At 37.7% G+C, this 20,724-nt stretch overlaps 1 pseudogene across 1 annotated transcript; it reads right to left on the bottom strand.

Moving 5' to 3' along the window:
• Positions 1 to 2,838: 2,838 nt before the first annotated feature.
• Positions 2,839 to 20,471, bottom strand: LOC144664841 (uncharacterized; annotated as a pseudogene). Its single transcript, XR_013572860.1, has 16 exons — positions 20,346 to 20,471; positions 19,725 to 19,976; positions 19,466 to 19,630; positions 18,817 to 18,930; positions 18,161 to 18,286; positions 17,984 to 18,080; positions 17,587 to 17,805; positions 16,151 to 16,527; positions 15,862 to 16,029; positions 15,162 to 15,272; positions 14,539 to 14,658; positions 14,084 to 14,174; positions 13,221 to 13,595; positions 7,236 to 7,370; positions 6,314 to 6,547; positions 2,839 to 3,938 (listed from the first exon to the last, which is right to left on the bottom strand). The product of XR_013572860.1 is annotated as an uncharacterized LOC144664841 (transcript).
• Positions 20,472 to 20,724: the final 253 nt, after the last annotated feature.

Below are 20,724 nucleotides of genomic sequence, written 5' to 3'. Positions count from 1 at the left end.
TGTTGCAGCTGTGTAAAGTACATTGAGATATCATAGGAGACTAACGAAGTTTTGACATCGTCACATTAAAAAAGATTTAAACCAACTTTAACTTCTCTTTTTATCCTTAATATGAATTATCATTGAATTTCTTTTGCGTTTTTTGTTTGAGGAATCATAGTATGGCTTTTTGCATGCACCATGCAAGCTAGATAAGTGCTGTGCGCGTGAACAATAAAATTACAGGTCACCATGGAGCAGGTTTAGGCTATAATAATCGTGATAATTTTAATAGGGGTTAGGAATTAGAGGGGAGTTTAAATTATCGTCAGGAATTTTGCACCAGATCACAACACCTTCTTTAATGACAACCTTTTGAGAAGCATTTTAAAATTAACAAAAGTGAAGACTTTTCTGACGGAGGCTCAAAAACAAATATTGCCAGAAAGCAGCCTTAGCCTATTTACTCGGGGATAATTGGTGTCGGGAATTAATGGGAAGTTTATCAGACAGGAAGATCAGACTTGCATTGTACTCAGTTTTATTAGAATCTTGTGGTCAACACTTTTTAAAGAATATACGAACATCATTCAAAGAATACGATTTAGAAAATATAGCCTTTGTGAAACCACATATTACTCACCGGCTGACGTCAGCCTGGCTAGAGACTACACTCCACCTTTTCTGTGACCTCCAGGAGATCCTTTATGAGAGAGTAGACTAGGGACGAGGCCAAAATCGCCGCGTCCCAACCCTTCTCGGCCCAGATCGAGCTGCTTGTCCCTCTTAGCCAGCTAGGCCTGGGGCACGAGAAAAAATGCGTTTCTGGGGACACATGATTTGATTAGATCGAACTTCAACAAAGAAGTTAACATTAAGCAAATCAAATCAACCGTTTTAAAATCCCTTTGTTCTAAGGAATTTCACTACGGTTGATTTTGTTGGCAAGACTTAATTTCTCTTTGTTAAAATCTAGCCATTGATACAATGTGTCCCCAGAGCCAATTGTTCCTACTGCCCAGGCACTGCCGCCTTAGAAGGACAAGCGACTCTGGGTACGAGAATAATTACTTCCATTTCAATGCATGTAGCTGCTGATCAGTAAACTTTTTCAGAAGGAATACCGCTTAAGGAGGCTCGATGTAGTTTTTTTAGCCGAAGGGTGCTTGTTTTGAAAATTAAAATTATCTGGGAAGCCATTGTTCGATTTTTACCAAAATACACCATAATGATCAAATATGACCAAATTTTAAGTTTTTACCCGTCACTTAATCACAAAGGTTACCATAGCAACCGTTGACGTTTTCTTTTGTTCTCAAACTAGCTCGATTTTCTCGAAATCTAGATTGACTCTTGGTATTCTTTTTTTTGATATGTTCAAGTTTAGTAGATTGACTACCTGTACACAAAATTTTAGGAAAATCTGTAAGAGCGTTTTTGAGTAAATCAAGAATGAAGTTTTTGTTATTTTCTTATAATTTCCTACAATTGGCAAACAATATAATTTAACAAATTAAAGCAAAAACTCTTTCGCCTTTAGTTAATGGTTTTAGATGGTGTAAGTATATATATTTCAGTACGAGTAACTGCGCTCAAATAATACAAAACAATTTAAAAGCGCCTACTGTATATTAAAACAGGGTTTTTCTGAAAATTTCATTCTTCATTTACTTGAAAACGCTCGTACAGATTTTTCTAAAATTTCGTCAACAGTTAGTCAATCTTCTTTCTTTATGGCCAAAGCCCTAAGTGGGCATAGGGCCGGACATTCTTCTCCGCCATGCTGAACGGTCGCGGGCAGCCACTGCTGCCTGGTTCCACGAGCCAAAACCCAAAGCTGCTCTTTCTCTTTCTGCAGTTCTTCGCCAAGTCTCTCTCGGTAGTTAGTCAATCTACTAAACTTTAACATATCAAAAAACGAATACCAAGAGTCAATCTAGATTTCGAGAAAATCAAGCTTGTTTGAGAACAAAAGAAAACGTCAATCGTTGCTATGGTAACCCTTGTGGCTAAGTGACAGGTAAAAAATTAACATTTGGTCATATTTGATCACTATGGTGTATTTTGGCAAAAATCGAGCATTGGCTTCATAGGTAATTTAACTTTCAAAACAACCACCCATCGGCTAAAGAAACTACATCGAGCCTCCTTAAAAAGGCAAATGTGCTAGACTAAAAGCACCAGTCTTTCTCGCATTCTTAAGAGAAAAAAAATAACCGCGGAAAAACTGGGGCTCTACAGGTATGTGCGACAGCAAAGGGTGTTGAGGGTATTGTGTTTCGAGGCGTTTTGGTGTAAAAGGGGGTTTGAGGTGAATTGGTTTAAAATTAACCACAATTAACCACATTTACTATAAATCATGGCAGTCCCTATAACATCACTACTATCTTGCGTGACATTGCGTGACCAGCACTTTGTCACATATGACGCAACACTTTAGGGCACTTTAGGGTACTTTAGTTTGCTTTTATTTTGGACGTTTCCTTGCATCTCACCTTTCTCAATTGTACATGGCTACCGCAGATATCAGTTTTCAATATTCCCTGACTTTTCCCAGAAAAAAAAAAAATTATCTGACTTAATAAAAACAAACTGACAGATATAGCAGTTGTCCCAAGCCTACAGCCTACAGCCTTCAATGGTATAAAATCATAGTTGTTACAATTGTTACTTTTCCGGACTTTTCTTAATTCGAAATGTTGAAATTTCCTGACTTCCCCTAACCTTCAAGAATTTTATTTTTCTCTGGCCATTTTCTGATCCGTGACAACCCCTTTTTATATCGTGCAGTAACTGTAAATCAGGGACATAGCAGAGATAAGAACGGGATAAGAATAAGCAAAAAGATAAAACAACAGGTTATTTGCACCCTGCTCTATTTTATTATTTTACACTTTTACAACGTTGTTACTCACAATTGCAAGTAATTATTTTGTGGGATAGCACAATTAAATGAAAAAGATTCCGATCAGTACCCAACTACACAAGAACTACCATAATCTGTCTAGCCCTATTACCCTTAAAAATGTAAAACAGCAAAATCAGCTTGAAACCTACACCTGATTACATTCTTGACATGATAAATTATTTTATAGCTTTCCAGGAATTCAATTCATGCACTTTTCGAGAAAGAATCCTAAATTCGGTTACGCCCCATAATACCATAGGTCATTCATTCCAAGCTTAAGGACTCATTTCTTGTCGTTTTTATTACTGGATAGATCTATTCCCGATTTTCCTTAGTTTGAATACTAAGTCAGGCTGACACCATAAAATTATCTGAGCCATTTTCTACTGATAGTCTTACATGATGTTTCAAAAACGCTGTCGTGACGGCAAAATCAATTATTTCAATTTAATGTCCTGTTATAACTTTGCTGCAATCACCATTTATTGCTATAATTATTGTAATTAATATAATAATTCGATTCGTTTTTGCATACTATGAGTAAATGATACGAATATGTGAACTGATATATTGAGATACTCAAGTTTTCTAATATCCCGCTTCTATATATAGTTTTAAACGCTTTCTATTACAGTACTCCACTAATAAATTTTCAGAGTTTATCATTATTGTGCAGGGTGTGTTAAGCTACAACTCCGATTTCGGTGATTCCTTCAGGAAGTTTCATAGAAAACTTCCACTTCGTCAGGTTGAAAGTACATACTACCCGCCAGGAATGACTGGGCAAAGGAGGATCCATAGCTGTAACCAGGTGGCGGGATGTATTCATAACCAAGGTTTGTGTAAGAGCTGGTACTGCTTGAGGCATAGCTGACAATGTAAATATCGTACCCACCTCCAAATAATGGTCCATGGGAAGAACAACTGTAGATAGAATAGCTTTTCTGATAACTATATTGTCCTGTTTGATCTAGTTTCAGTGGTTGCCAACCGGGCTTGTTAACCAAAGAGAACAGAAAAGCTGCTGAATCGTACCACCACTGACAACCACCTGATTGGAAATAAACAATGGAAAAATATCAAATATTTATGATGCTTAATAATACTTGGGACCACTTCGCATCAAATGCGTTATATACGGTGAATTAGATTGGTGGTCAACATTTATCTATAATTTCTAAACTTCGTACGGAATCTTTGCCCCTGAAATTTTTCTCAAGGACATAATATATTAAGGTTAACCGTCCGATTAACAGGCCCGGGATGGGAGATATTCTTAAAATGTTTGGTGGCGTGCGGTTCACTTCTAAAAACTTTAACTTTAATTGAGACTTAAAACAAATCAATACCTCTTTTATACCTTTAAAATTAGTATACATGTCAGATAGAGAAACATATCTTAAGTACGGCTTTCGTGCGTAGAGTAGAGTAGATTTTCTGATGACGTAAGTCAAATTCTCAAACTGAATACATTTGCACTCATTGTCTCATTGTGAATAAATTGTTTGATTTCTTCCTGATATGATAGAATGTTTGCTGAAACTGCATTTGTTTTACACAATGCGTATAATTATAACACAAAAGAAAATGACTTTCAAAAAAAAATTATCTGGCGAATACAGCCGCTTTCAGAAGTGAAAGACTTTGTTAAAGTGTCAATAGTATTTAGCTTAAAAAAATAATTAAAGTGGCCGTATTCACAGGCCAAGACAAAATAAAATTACAGTTGTAAGGTTCAGGAACAACTTTTTATCACTGCTAGGCTGATGTCAGTTTATACTTAACATTTCAGAGGCAGATCTAGGGGAGGGGAGAAACCATGCCACTCCTTTCTGCGGAAATTTAACACCCAACGGGCCCACAAACTATTCGGGCATCCACCTATGAAGCAGGTCTACATCGCTCTAACAAATATCTTTTAAACAGAAACGAAAGGTCACTACATTGACCTTTGGAGAGCAGAAATGGGTCAGTTGGGTAAATGCTCCCCTCCCACCAATGTGTGACCCAGTTTTAAGGACGGTGCCTCCTATTGTTACTGCGCACTTAATCTGCGCATCGCGCAAGGCATGGATCACACTGCACGCGTGCGCTTTTGATTCAAATGACGAATTTAACTGCGCGACCAAAGCAAGAAAGATTTCTGCTGCGACGAAATCCGGTTTATGATGATATGCTAAGCCAGGAACAGCGGGAAAAGAGGAATAGCAATATATCGGTAACAACTGATTGCTAACCTCTAAAATTTGCGCACATTAACCCCTTTACTCCCACGTTTCTGTGATTTTTTAAAGGCGATTTCTAGGCTTATAGGATTTGGCAAATTTGGTGTTTATATGTGAGTTTTCGAGTCACTTTCCACTGCATAGCCCCCAGACTGGCATCAGTAAGCTAGAATGGTGGGTAGAGGCCAGCGTCTGAAAGAAACCAGAGATGAGAGATCATTTGACGTCGATTCAAACGTCAAATATATTGGAATCGAAAGGTGGCGGTTCACTAGTGAAGTTGTTTCTCTGGCCGTTCTGTGGATGAATTTCGAGACCTGCCAAGCAATATGGATGGATTTTGACTTCCAAAGAATGTAATCGGTGCAAAATTTTGCTAGGGAGGGGATAGGAAAAATGTATCAGACCCCAAAAGCGATTCCATAGAACTTGAGAACTTGAAAACAACTCGTATAACTTTTCAAAACGCGTGTTATTTTATAAAATGAAAGCGGTAAGTCTATAGAGCACATGTCTAATTTATCATTTATTGAAAAAAAAAACATTTAGGCCGTTTTTCTTGCCGTTCAAGTGAAAGCTGTTAGAGTCAAAAATGGCTCAAACGCAATCATGTTGTTAATAAAAACGTGGATCACGCGGTTTCGAAGACAAATTCTGTTAGTTATTTAATAGATTGTTATATGTAATATTGATTTTGTTCGTGAAAAACCAATTTCAAATGGAATTTGCAAAGAAGCTTTACTAGCTTTTACCTTTTTTTAAAGAAATGCCACGTCCGCACTTTTTTCCCAGTTTTCAAACCTAAATTTGCGTGTCTACCCCCAATTTTCCTTTTCGATTTTAATTGCCCTTGTTAACATCTAAATTTCTTGCATAGTCATTGGCCGGGCAAGAATATTCGTTAAGCACCGTCCTTAATTCCGTTCGAGAGTCCTATGGGCTGAATTTGTTGTTGTTGTTCTCTCGCCTTTCTCTGAGGGCTTTTCTTACGGTACTCTGGTTTTCTTTCTTTTTTTCCGGGAAATTTCACTCCTCATAGAGGATCCCCTTGGAAATCAGCTACGGCCGAGCGGCTTTCCAGTCTCCAGACACAGCAATTTTCCACGTACATAGACCACATTCGACATATGTGGCTGCTTAAATTCTTTTCAATTTTTGTTTCATTGAAATTAAAAGAGATAAAAAGGATCATATTACTTACTCCATGAGACACTCGTGTATCCTCCAAATATGTACCTTCCTACACGAACGATTGTGACAGTAGGACCTAGGCCGTCACAGTTTGAATGAAACGTTCCAGAAGACCAACCATTTACAGTTGCTCGGTAGCAGCGATTCCAGTACGAAGATTTACTTTGGGATACGGGTTTCAACCAGTTACTTAGGGTACTCAAGTAATTATCGTCATTTGCTAGGATTGCTGAGTATCCCAAACCTAAATGGGAGCAAACATACAATTTCAATAAAATGAAAGCTTGTCAGGATAAAATTAAGTGTTCAGTGCATTGCCTGGATATGTAAATTTACACATGTATTATCTCATCATTACATGTTGTTATCGTTACGAATATACACCACCCTTCCACACTTATGTTTAAACGTAACAAAGATTTATCTAGCAAAAGAACCAGACGAATTTCAGAGTGGCCAAGGTAACACTCTCGTCTGATTCACCATTAGTATAATATTTTTACTGTGCTTTCGCAAATGCTGCAATCTGATTGGCTGAGCTATCGAATATTATGACCCATTAGAATGTAGTGACTTCAGGTCGACATCAAAATTGCTTCGTTGCGCTGAAGTTTTAAAAGGAAATTAAGAAATATTAAGTAATAATATAATTCCCGGGAAGGTTGGTTTAAAAGTGCATTCACCGTTACGCAACTTTAAAAAACTCGAAATTTTTGAGCGCGTGTACACAGCTCCAGAAGACATAATATGTAAAGAGATAATTAGAAATTGGTTTTGAAGAAAATGGTTAGAATCCTACTCAAACAATAAGATATTGATTTTAATCACCTGATTTCTGAATTAAGGGTCAAAACAAGGCGCCGTAATGAACATTTCTTTAACAAAAGGCTTTGGACTGTTCATCAACTGCTTTCACTATTAATAAATCTTACCCGCGTAACTATGGTAACAATCAAAGCCATCCCCAACGTATCCATGGTTACAAGTGCACGTGTATGAACCGCGCTCATTAGCGCAAGTGGCGAGCTTGTGACAGTAATTCTTCTCTCTCTGGCATTCATTTAAGTCTGGTGGATAGATTAAATATCATTGAAGTAATCAGTTTATCTACTTGTACAACATTATTGACAGTACATTATATGACGTTTCTGCGGAACAACCCTATTAACTCGGTTCGATACGTCGATGCAGTATATATTTTAACTCTTTCACTACTAACGTCGACTTTTCTCGACATTTGGAGGAGCTGTCAATGAACCACTTGTGACGTCATCAATTTGAAAGTCAGCAGATTTTAGTGATAAACATCTGATAGAGCTAGGTTTGACCTTTTCAAAGAACTATTCATTTTGCGTATCGGTCAAAATTTTGGCTTATGCGCATGCACCAAAGTACAATTTTGTACATGTTTCAGTGGAATCTTCATCAAAATCTTGCTGCATTGTTGAAAAGTGCTTTTTAAGCAAAGTTAAAGGAAATTCAGGATCGTAGCATCAAAAATTCAGTTTAACGGTAGAAAAAAAAAACTGTTTTTGGAGAAATTTAGCACTGAAAGGGTTAAAATAGGTCAGCCTAGGGATATAATTTTTATTCCCTAAATTGTTAAGAGCACAGGTTTCCTACGGTCAAACATATGTCGGTAAGAGTCCTTAAATGGATTTCGCTCATACTCTTACCATGGATAGGCCTTAATATAAAATAAATCACAGTATACTTTGTTTGGCTAAATATCGATTTGTTTTCGAGAAAATCGATAATTCTAAAATCCAGCAAAATTGACGCTTTCGGAGCTCAAAATTTATGCCGAGTTTGTTAGCTTCGCGTCGAAAAATAAAGCACTCTGGAAGAAAAGTACCTATTTAATATCGAAGAATAACATCAAATTAGTACGTCGAAAGCAATTTCTGCTCTTAAAGTCCTTTTATTTACAAAATATAATTAAGTTTATTCGACACACTTTTGATTTAATTCAAAATAGGTCAAACTTATCGCTTTATTTAAGTATGAGCGAAGCGAAATAAATGGCCGAAAATTTGGTGTTAGACAGATAAATGATTGTTCTTTTCGATACTAAAAGGATTTCCTGGAGAAATGATTTAGTGCGATGCTTTCAGATCTCAAAGTTGCTTAAAATTCGTTAATTTAACCGACCGTGACATTGTTGATCTTATCAACATTATGTAAACATTCCACGCAAAGGTTAATTTTCCCCATGTGAACTTCAACTGAGTAAAATAAAAACATAGACTTGCTTACCGTGGTGTTCGCTGATACATTGTAAATCCTGTTTTCCTCATTTACGACAAAACCTAAGCCCTCGGCGAAGCTGTTATCCAATTTTCTTGACGCGCCATTTGTAACTGATTTCCACGTATTGAAGTGACAGTTCTTTTCCATGCATTCTTGAAAACAGTCCTGAGTCTTAACTGATCAGTGTAAACAGGAATACGAAGTACTTTGCTTTAAATCAACTTAAAGCTTAGCAGCAGTGGTAGATAAATCGATACGGCCGGCGAATCTTCGTTTCGAAAACCGCCATTTAAGATTTGTCGCCCCTTTGTTTTGCGGTATGCAGATAATTAATTCACACTTGAGTAACTTCCGGCACATGAAATCGACAACCACCGTGACCAGATAGCACCCTCCTTTTCGAAATATTGGTCGAGGCACTATTTTTATCATTTTAACATAAGCTCTCAATGAAGAACTTTTGGGCTGAGCTTGTAATAAAGTTTCACTTCAGTTAGCCACCGTTCGAGAGAGTTGTTAAATGGTTGCATGAAATCCGGGTGGAAAGTTCTTCTGTTGCGTTGCTTCGCTTTGTTTCATATTTTTTATCCAGTTCTTACCCTTGTTCAAATTCTTGTCCCTTCTTCAGTGGAAAATTTGAAACGACGTTAAAATCCCTATATAAGACGGAGATCTCTTTTAGACGAACTGAGTTGGAGCCGGTCCCGAAGGTACCCGTTTCAGAGAGAGTTGGCTGTACACAAAGCCTTAGATGGCGTCGTTGGATCCGTCTCCCGTGAATGTCAGTTAAAAATATATATTCCGCTGTGTAGTCTAGCCTGTAAACAAGCTCTCCTTCTTTCTCCTGTGGAGGATTGGGCGAAATAAAAGCGGGAAGGAAAGGTGGGGAAGGGGTGGGGAAAAAAGGGACCATATATCATGTATATGCAGTTGTAATACCAGTCACGGTAAACAATTTATAATAAAACGCTGAACATTTATGACTGTATAAAAAAATTATTGGTGTAAAAATTAAGGAAAGGGTGCTTTTCACTTCATTAGATTAAGCTAGGTGAAGAAAAGTACACGTTATCAGAAGTTTGTTATGGACTTCTGACGTGATGCCATATTTTGTATTTATTTCTGCAAAGTACAACAAAGCATTTATACCAAAGTAGCATTATTTAAAAAAAAATGAGCATAATTACAGTTGAGCATTATATCGGACAAAAAACAAGCATTGTTAGAAGCATAACATTCCCTTTTTACCAGCGTAATTGGAAGGGCCTCTGGTATTCAGTTAGAAAGAACTTGCATTCAAAAGATACCGCGTTCTAGAAACAAGTCACCCCGTTTTGGCTGCTGATATTTTGGAACTTTTGTGTGTTCAAAATACCATATCTCGTTCTAGATATCGTCTGATATTGAAAATCCCGTTCTAGATCGGGAACCCAAAACCACGACCTCATTGGACGGCACAGAGCCGTTTTTGGGGAATACCCCAGCTTCGACAACTCCTTCCTAATAAAGTTCGCCTATTGAATTGAGAATTAAGGTGATTATAAAGTTATTACTTTATATCTCTTGTTGTTTGGAAACTTGAGTCGTATTATAATTATAACCGTCTTATTTATGAAGGAATAGACTGCGGATAATATTTGAAACTTAAACCGTTTTCCCCTAATAGCTTCCAAATCAACTCAAAAACACACCGGAAAACAGGTTTAAAAACAAAATATTTATATAATGACTATGATATTTTTAAAACATTTGGGTTCCCTGACGGCGAGGCGCTTGTCCCTCCCCGCAAGCTCTGGCGGGGGGCACCTTCCCTTGTTTACGCCGGACCCCAACAGAATATATACATGGTCATATTTTTTAACATTCACGGAAGACGGATCCAACGATAACATCTTAGATTTTGCTTTCACCTGTTTTGCCTTGACCTAATCAAGAACTTGGACAAGGGTAAGAACAAAAAAAAACTATAAAGCGAAGCAACGCAACAGAAGAACCTTAGACCCGGGAGTTAAAAGCGCTGTCATGCAACTATTTAGCAACTTTCACAAACGGTAGCTACCTAAAGTGAAACTTAATTACATGTTCAGCCCAAAAGTTTTTCATTTAGAGCTTATATTAATATAGCAATAATATGGTGCCTCAACCAATACTATACCAAAACGCAGGGTGCTATCTGGGATCTGGTCACGGCGGTTGTCGATTTCATGTGCCGGAAGTTACGCAAGTGTGAAATACAATATCTGCACACCGCATGACAAAGGGCCGACAAATCTCAGTTTTCGAAAAGAAGATTTGCCGGCCGAATCGATTTATCAACCACTGCTACTGTCCGGAACGTTTCGGTCCGATTTTCGGATAGGATATGCCTTCTAATTACACGGATAGGATAGGCCTTCTGTTTACACGGGGCCGTTCTGGAACCGGTGCGGGACGGAACCAAAACTGGACCTGCTATTTTGCAGGCCAAGTTATGGAACCGTTCCGGACCGGTTCCAGAACCGTCCTGTGTAAACACATGGATCGGTGCCAAACGCTTCCGTGTAAACAGAGGCCGATCCGGTCCGGTCCAGTTCGGAACGGCTCCGGTCCGGTCCCGTGTAAACGTAGCCTAGCTGGTTAGAGTATAAAAATGACTGAAAAAACGGCAAGGACAGGACTAACACCAGGTGTCCGTCTTATAGAGATCTTCAATAAGGGAGAGTTGACTCTACCACTGTTTTGCCTTAGCCTAATCAAGAATTTGAACAAGGGTAAGAACTGGATAAAAAATATGCAGCAAAGCGAAGCAACGCAACAGAAGAACTTTCGACCCGGAAGTTAAAAGCGCTTTCATGCAACCATTTAACAACCATTTAACAACTCTCTCAGCCCAAAAGTTTTTCATTGAGAGCTTATGTTAAAATGATAAAAATAGTGCCTCAACCAATCACCAAAAAGCAGGGTGCTTTCTGGTCACGGTGGTTGTCGATTTCATGTGCCGGAAGTTACTCAAGTGTGAATTAATTATCTGCATACCGCAAAACAAAGGGGCGACAAATCTCAAATGGCGGTTTTCGAAACGAAGATTCGCCGGCCGTATCGATTTATCTACCACTGCTGCTAAGCTTTAAGTTGATTTAAAGCAAAGTACTTCGTATTCCTGTTTACACTGATCAGTTAAGACTCAGGACTGTTTTCAAGAATGCATGGAAAAGAACTGTCACTTCAATACGTGGAAATCAGTTACAAATGGCGCGTCAAGAAAATTGGATAACAGCTTCGCCGAGGGCTTAGGTTTTGTCGTAAATGAGGAAAACAGGATTTACAATGTATCAGCGAACACCACGGTAAGCAAGTCTATGTTTTTATTTTACTCAGTTGAAGTTCACATGGGGAAAATTAACCTTTGCGTGGAATGTTTACATAATGTTGATAAGATCAACAATGTCACGGTCGGTTAAATTAACGAATTTTAAGCAACTTTGAGATCTGAAAGCATCGCACTAAATCATTTCTCCAGGAAATCCTTTTAGTATCGAAAAGAACAATCATTTATCTGTCTAACACCAAATTTTCGGCCATTTATTTCGCTTCGCTCATACTTAAATAAAGCGATAAGTTTGACCTATTTTGAATTAAATCAAAAGTGTGTCGAATAAACTTAATTATATTTTGTAAATAAAAGGACTTTAAGAGCAGAAATTGCTTTCGACGTACTAATTTGATGTTATTCTTCGATATTAAATAGGTATTTTTCTTCCAGAGTGCTTTATTTTTCGACGCGAAGCTAACAAACTCGGCATAAATTTTGAGCTCCGAAAGCGTCAATTTTGCTGGATTTTAGAATTATCGATTTTCTCGAAAACAAATCGATATTTAGCCAAACAAAGTATACTGTGATTTATTTTATATTAAGGCCTACCCATGGTAAGAGAATGAGCGAAATCCATTACAGGGCTCTTGCCAAGAATTTTCATTTTTGTTTGAAATTTGTGCATATGTCCTCTTAACTGTTTTAAAATCGAGTAAATTTTCTTACTTTTTTAACCTTTCTTCATATGGTTTAATTTGGTTTAATTTGATTTTTGTTTGGTTTGGTTTAGTTTGGCCATAGTTCGCTTTCGTTCTTTGGGTTTGGTTTTGCTGGTTGTTTGGCGGGTTTGGTTTGGTTTAGTTTGGTTTGATTTGATTTGTTTGGTTTGGTTTGGTTTGATGAAATAGTAGTGCCCTTATCTTTTTATTATTATTTCCTGCCAGCATTCCGAACTCCAACATGTTTATAACAATTTTTAAGCTTTTTTTTTCTTGCAAAATATTAATTTGGTGATAACTAAATATTGCCAGACATTGTGTCGATGATAGATAAAATCGATGTAACTGACGATCTTCATCGATGGCAGTCGATGAATTTGGAGGTAATTGAAGAAAAGCTAAGCGTAACTATCGTTTAATCATCGGTTATCAAAATTATCGATATTCTGAATTGACAAACGATATCCTTGAGCGGCTAATCGATTATCGGTTTTCATCGATTAGTTTCGTGGTTTATCTCAATTATTATAAGCTGCATTTGGGTGACAATTTGTAACGATTCTCGACGTTAGATGTTGAATCTTGGATATATGCCAAGTAGGCATAATTCCTATCGTATTTGTTTACACACCAAGATACAAAGACTTAAAGCCTACCTTTCTTACAAGTATACTGATGACAGTCGCTACACTTCACGTCATTCCACTCGTAGTTCAACTTCAAACCAAGGGCGTGCGAACAATCTTCTCCTCTGAAATTATTAGGCTGGTTCCTCGCCCAAGCTGTAAAGTTCGCCCGTCCAACATCCGCCCAAGTAAAGTCACCTTCTGTTGATCTGTCCTTCAATCCCAGCCACGATTTCTCGCCATTGTGTCTGTGTTGAATGAAGACATTTTCCTCATTGCTGTTCAAATCAACAAGAACGGAGTTTTCTTGTTGACATTTTGATAGCGCATTTGTCCAGTTTGTGCAGGTGTCGCTCGTAAAATAGCAGTAGCCGTAAAAATAACTCCATCCAGGTTCACAAATATCTGCACAAATAACAAATGTATGTTAGCACTTTTGTCCTGAATGAGTTTACTAGTAGTTCTACTTAAATGATTACGTTGTCGGTATTTCGAAAGTTCACATTTGCACTTTTGGGCTATCAGTATATTAACAAACAACGATAAAAAATCCAAAAGGCTAACTTTTTCATTTGTTTCATTTAGTTTCCTTAAAACAGTTCGCATCAGTAAACAACGCAACAAACTATAAGTAATCTGTGCATTGTTTAGGTTTTGCCATTTTGTGTTTTTTATATCTCACTTGCAATACACCCATCATATATAAATGTTGACTGCAAGAAACATTCGGGGACAGTCCGCAAATCTCCATAATATACTTCTGCTAGAATGGATTTCTCACCCCTACATGTACTTTAAATTAGTTTCTCTTGATTTCAGTACGTTCAAAACCTCCCTCCCCCCGAAAGTAGCCAATATTTGAAATCACCACGTGTTATATTGTGTCTATTAACCTGTAAGGACCGCATAACTTACTGACACAGGGTCATATCTGGTCTCGTACAACTCTTTAACACAGGCTCTAAATCCAGAGGCGTTCATATTCTGCAAATAAAATACCATACTATATTAATAAATTGAAAATCATGAGTTCCGCAGTAACGAAAATAAGAACAATAAATAAATTTCTTCTAGACCTAAAAAGCTTAGTTTCCAAAATCTACAACCTTATTTGGATGTTTGGAATAGCTGTTCATACATTTTAATACTCTAAAACCTATTCGCATAGATAAAACATGACTTTCATCAAGATAATGTTGTTCTGTTAATAATTTATATTGTCGATATTAAATTAAATGGCTGTTTCCCGAAGCCAGGTATATAACGGAAATGTTATATTTTGTTTCTCAGTAGGAAATATTAAAGTGAAATATTAAAGTGATTTAAATCTTCAATGTGACAAACTTACCTCGATCCACGTAGTAATACCGTTGTGAACTGGTGCCGAGTTTCCGCTGGCCGTTGTGCTGTGATTGGCTGATATCAGGACTGATGGTGTTACGTTATAACTTCGTGTAAACGGCACAAACTGTAGAGTGGAACAAAATACCATAAACACTTTATTAAACCGTCAACTACTTCTTTAAACCCTTCCTCCCCCCCCACCTCTCTTTAGCCCCAGCCGGCCATGCCCCACCTTCTCTAATAACCCCTCCCTATTCTATTTAACCCTTTAGACCTCATCCTTAAAATAAAAGCTACAACAGCCTATTTAACAGAAAAAGAATTGTTTTGAGGCCTCGGTGAAATAGTGTATGACAGAAATAATTACGGAGGAGCTTGAGAATTGAACTGTTTTCTGTAGTTTCCCTGATGAAGTCAGGCTGTGCCTGACGAAAAATTGGAAGGAAAATATATATTCTGTATGCAGTTATAATTCAGTCGTCTGAGCCGTTACCCTCATTTCAAATCGCTCACTAAAGGATCCTACAAACTAAATTAATTTTGGCGGGGATAATTCAAATATAAATGAATGTTTCTGTATCTAGAAGTGTCTAGTAAAGTATACCCAAAGTGCATTTGTAATATTACCTCACAGTAAGGGTTGTTGTTTTCATCTGTTGGTGAGTTTGTGTTTGGAAACTTCACAGAGCCATGTTCAGTGAAGAGCGGCTTGTGTAGTTTAGAAAACGCCATCCAGTTCTGCAAATAATATGCGGAAATGGCACTCATAGCACAATTTTCACTTGATTTTTAAAACAATTTCTCTTCTACTTTTGTTAAGCATTGCTACTTTTTCAGACTGGTTAAAAAATCTCGCGCCACTTTTCAGTTCAACCAATCAGAAGTAATCCAAACCTGTTCGCGACTTCCTAACACACATTTTTCCCGCGCTTCGTGCTGGCTACATGTATTTGCTTTGAGTTAATTGGTTCAATGGATTATCCTGCCCTTTGTGATTGTCTTGAGTTATAACTATGTTATAAGACCCTCAAGTGAAAAAGGTTTTTTGATTTTATTACCTCATAACCTTCAACTGACTAAACTATCAATAAATTAGCGATAAATACAAAGAGCAATTAGCTTCACAACGTTTATCCTCGCCTGACCGAACATATTTCATGTCACCCGGCCACAGGGTACCCATACTACCAAAAAGGACTACTCAACTGAAATTAAATAAGGTTAACACGTCAAAGCAAGTGTTTCATTATTTTTTAAGGAAAGGCTTTTTATTGTTCATTTTGTTTGATCCAAAACGTTTCGCAAAATAAATGATTTGATCACATACCACATTAATATCTTCATGTTTTCCATCGAAGTTTTGCAATTCACGGAGACAGACTTTAAATGAGTCCTTTGTTACATCCTCTGTCCAGATCAGCGCGGCATCATACTCTTTACCAGTCCAAAGGTGCTCTGACGTCACCAGAACTACAGGCGCCTCCTTAAACTTGTCCTGCAATGAAAAAAGAGAAATTAATCATAAGATGACTGCTGATAAGATAATTACACCACATTGCATGCAGTTAGCTGTAAAAGTGTGTTGCGATTCTAAAAAAGATATATTTCAAGCTTACCTTTGGAAACGTCATATCTTCGCAATTTGTTCCAGACCACCATTTTTTAATACTGATTATTCCCGTCATTACTTCGGCCGTTGCTCCTTAATGCGCCATCCAGTCCAGAGTCGCAAAAGGATTAAAGTTGTTTCCATTCCTCCCAGATTGCATGGCGCAGACTGTAAAATTTCGTGTATTGACGTTTTCCGTCCACGAGGTGATAGCGTGGTGAACTGTTACCGAGTCATTCAAGTTCATGTGATTCAGTGTTATTTGTACATGAACTTGTTTATCTGGGTAGAACCGGTATGGCGGGAATGCCACTGTCTTGCAGCTTGAGTCAGACCATTTGGGAACTCGAAGAAGCTTTACACGGCCATGCGCAATTGGAAAGCCTGTTGTTGAATGGAATAGTTTTAGTTAAGCTACAATTACCTCATCACATCCGCCCACCACACCATTTTAGCAGCTGAATTGTATTGCATTTATATCTCGGACCTACTAAACAACAACCCATTAATTAAATTAAATTTACAATGCATATAAGAATAAAAATAATAAAGTAAAGTGCATGGCTTCCCAAAATAACCACCATTGGCTAATAAGATTGGGCAGCCATACTTAGTGTTTATTACAAAAATTTATAAAAGGGTCAGGTGTACTAAAGATTAAGATTACAACTACACAACACACAAACACACAAAAATAATCTAAGTAGGCTTAAAAAATTTACTAAAGTCATAAATAAGAAGATACGAGAATTTGATCACCGACAAGACTGTTAATGCAATTGACGTTTACGTGAAAATTTTACCCTTTATATAAGTTTAAAGTATTCTTCTCTAACCGTATTCAAACCGGGCTTTTTTGGATTGTTTCATACGGGGTAACTTCCAGAATATTTAAGCAATCACAACGAAACTTAGATGATACATAGTATGTACAAAAATGTATCTTTTAGTATACGTCGCGAGGGACGATGACATCACAACACGTGACAATGACATCATAATGTCATAAGAACCGCGATCTGGGATCCGCCATCTTGGATTTCAAAAGTTTTCTAAAACGTCAGAAAACCGCCTAAAATTACTGCAAAGTACTGAAAATAAAAAAAAACTGTGCTTGAAATCCCTAAAAAGGTGAAATAATTACATCAAAGCTATTTTTCATGAAAAGAAAGACGAAAATTTCAAATTTGGGAAAACATGCCTGTTAAATTTTCCGTTGCCATGGTGACGTCAAGTTCCTGACACAACAACCTATCCTACCAAATTATTCCTAGATAGCTTTTAGATAAAGTCACAAAGTTTGGCAGCGTTCGGTTAAATATTGAAAAAGTTATAGGCGTTCAAAGTCGGCGGGGGTACTTTCCGCCCTCCCCTCTTTCCCCCGTCTGGATAGGGTTTAGAGTTTAGAACCCGTAAGATATATCATGATAACTGCTCACTTACCCTCACAGCTTCCGGGGTGATAAATGGTATTATTGTCATGTCCCTTACAGAAACTAAGCTCATAAAGACATTTGTTGTCGTATGTTGTACCATTGGCGGTACACACTGGATCCTGATATGAAGGGCAGTCTTCGTTACACACACAGCGAGCTTCATGTGCACTGTAGGTCTTACAGACACCAAACGACTCACACACTACGCCCAAACATGGATTCAAGTCTATAGATGGATAATAAAGGGATAGTCATTTTGAGCTTTCTTTTAAAATCAGTGAAAGGAAATTAATAATAGTCACCTTCGCCATAGCACGGAAACTCAATCTCTCTATTAATTCTTTTAATTTTGGACATGGGAAACTTTTTAAATGAAAGATATCATAATTCAATTTATTACCAACCTCCAATCACAACATAACTGACTGTCAGGGGGTCGTGTTGACTACCTGTTCCAGATAAGTCCTTTACGCAAATTCTCATGGATGTCAGACGAACTTCCTACAAAGAAAATGTCAACTTTTTTAGTCAATTGATTTGGACTCAATAACTCTTTTCTAACAGTCGTCATTTAACCTTACCTCAACCCAGGCTGTTATCATGTTATTCTCCGGCGGAACATGACTTTTCACTTGTCGGTCATATTGATGATCGACAGAGACTAGCACAGCCGGGGACTTATAAAAAGTCGTGTTATACTGAACTTCCTGACAAATAAGAAAAGAAATACCGTTAATTCTTGAAATAACGACTTCCCGAAAACACCATCCCTTACTCCTCCCCATGCCCTCCCCCAATCGTCCAAATCTCATCCCTCAAAATCATTTCTGAAATAAGCCCTCGTGAATATAAGCAGATAAGCTTACTTTTTGATTAAACTTTTTCTCCTCTCACGTTGTTAGAGAATGCTTGACATAACTGAAAGGCATTTTTGGATTTTATCCGATATGTTTAGAGAGATACATTATATAATAGACATAGATCCCGTTAAAACTGAAACCTAGAACATTTTTAAAGGTAAACTTGCACAATAAAGCTCCTTGTATGTAAGCCCTCTGGAATATAAGCGCTTGTGAAAAGGGCGTTTAGCAAATCTAAACCTAGTGCTTATTTCCACGATTTTCATGTAGTAAGAAACCACGTGATTTGGGAAAATGTATTTTTAATTTAGCGGGTAATAACCTGCCTCAATTTTAGTTTTGGGATGGTGTCATTGAAGGTCATCAATGTCACTTACTTGACAGAATCCATAATTATTGTCCGTTATAGGACTGCCGCTGTTGGGGAAGTAAATTTCCCCTGTCCTCGTAAAATTTAAATCTGACCCATTGCCGGTGAATGCGAACCAGTCCTGGGAAGAAAGAATTAGTCAAGAAGAAATTAAAAAAGAAATACTTCAAGCAGGCCAAGGTCCATAATTTCAATTGACAACTGACTTTTACTGTTTATTAAGTGTTCGCAAAAAATGACAAGATTAAGAAACTGTTGCGAAGGAATATAAACTCGTGAAGTGCCTGATAAACGTAGCTGTGCGCTATGGTATATTGCAATTCCTGAGTTTTGAATGGTTCACAGTCCATGGTATACGAGCTCATATACCATGGACTGCAAATATGGTAGGAGTATACGAGTCAACGGAAGTGGCTGGGGTGCTCAAATACTGCCACTATTTGAGCGTTTTTAATAAGTCAATTATTTTACTCGCGCTTGTTGGATATGACATAGTTATAACTATCTACCGCATTATATCCAACACGCGCTCATGGAATAGTTGTTAATTATTCGAAGCTATTATTCCGTATATAAAACATTCAACCAATATCTTTAAAAAAAAGTTAAAACATTTTAACTTGAGTGATCGAATATTTTACAAGTCGTGTACCCACCACAACAGTATCTTGGTGTTTGCCGTCAAACGCCAAGAACTCTCGGAGACACACTTCGAAACTTCTGGGTTTTACATTCTCCAGCCAGACGTACATTGCGTCATCAGGCTTTGTGTCACGTGTGTACTTAGCTAAGACAAACACAGAAGGTCTTCCACCAAAGCTCTGCAATAGTTTACGTTCATAGAAATAAAATGAGTGATAATTAGTTAAGAGGCATTTTCGTAATAAATATCTGTAACAAATCAAGCCATCTTACCTGAGAGAATGTAACTTTCTCGCATTTAGTTTCTGTTGTCCAAATGCCATTAAAACTAACGCTTCCACGTGTCATTTGTGGTTGATCTTGGAAAGCCAGCCAGTTAAGGACTCCAGTTCCATTTGTTCCAATGCCTGACTCACGTGCACATACCTTGAATCCACGTGTACTGACTGATTCAACCCACACAGCAGCAGGCGAGTGAACACGTGAAAATTTCTCACCATGGCTCAATGTTACATGTACTTGAACCTTGAAAGAGTAAGATACAAAAATTTATGAGTTCTCTCTCTCAATTAACATGTTGGAGTTTTTAACCCATTTGTGTTGATTTGATTTCGTTTCTGCATTAGAAGTGTTAGAGCTGGAGAAATCTACTCGATGTTTCCGAGAAGTTGGATGAAAGCTTTACAATGTGTTTCATTTTCCTGATCTAGAAAAACAAACCACCAGGCCTAGGGAGGAATAAAGACCTCAAAAGAATATTTTCACAAAATAAAACGACCTGGGAGGTCACATTTTCACCAGGAAGGCCACGCAAAATTCACCAACCAGTCTGTGGGATCTCACAGCCGACTTTAATGGGCCTTTTAATATATTCATTGAAATGTATATACATACCGTTCCTGATCCACTGAATGTAAATGGAAATACGACGTTTCCACAACGTGGCAGACGACAATGTTGAGAGCAGCCACCGCTGCAGCCCCCGTCCTGCAGAGACTGTGACATATTAAGTTTGCCAATCTGCATTGAAGTGCCTTTTAGGAGAAAAACAACAAATCGTTATGATTGTGTTAGAAATCCTAGGGTTGCTGTTGATTTTTTGCGTAAAGAATTGTGTAAATCGAAGAAATACTTTAAGGGAAAGTGGGAACACAAGAAGAACTCTGTTGGAAACAAGGAAGCATGGACCCCCCCCCCCCCTCCCCCGTCCCCTCTCCCGGAGCGTTATGTCCATGTTCTGATGTCGTTATGTCGCTAGTGTGAATCAGGCATA

Source organism: Oculina patagonica, chromosome 9 (assembly GCF_052425735.1).
Source record: "Oculina patagonica isolate OP01 chromosome 9, crgOcupat, whole genome shotgun sequence".
Classification (NCBI taxonomy): Eukaryota; Metazoa; Cnidaria; class Anthozoa; order Scleractinia; family Oculinidae; genus Oculina; species Oculina patagonica.
This window is presented reverse-complemented; position numbering and strand designations above follow the sequence as displayed.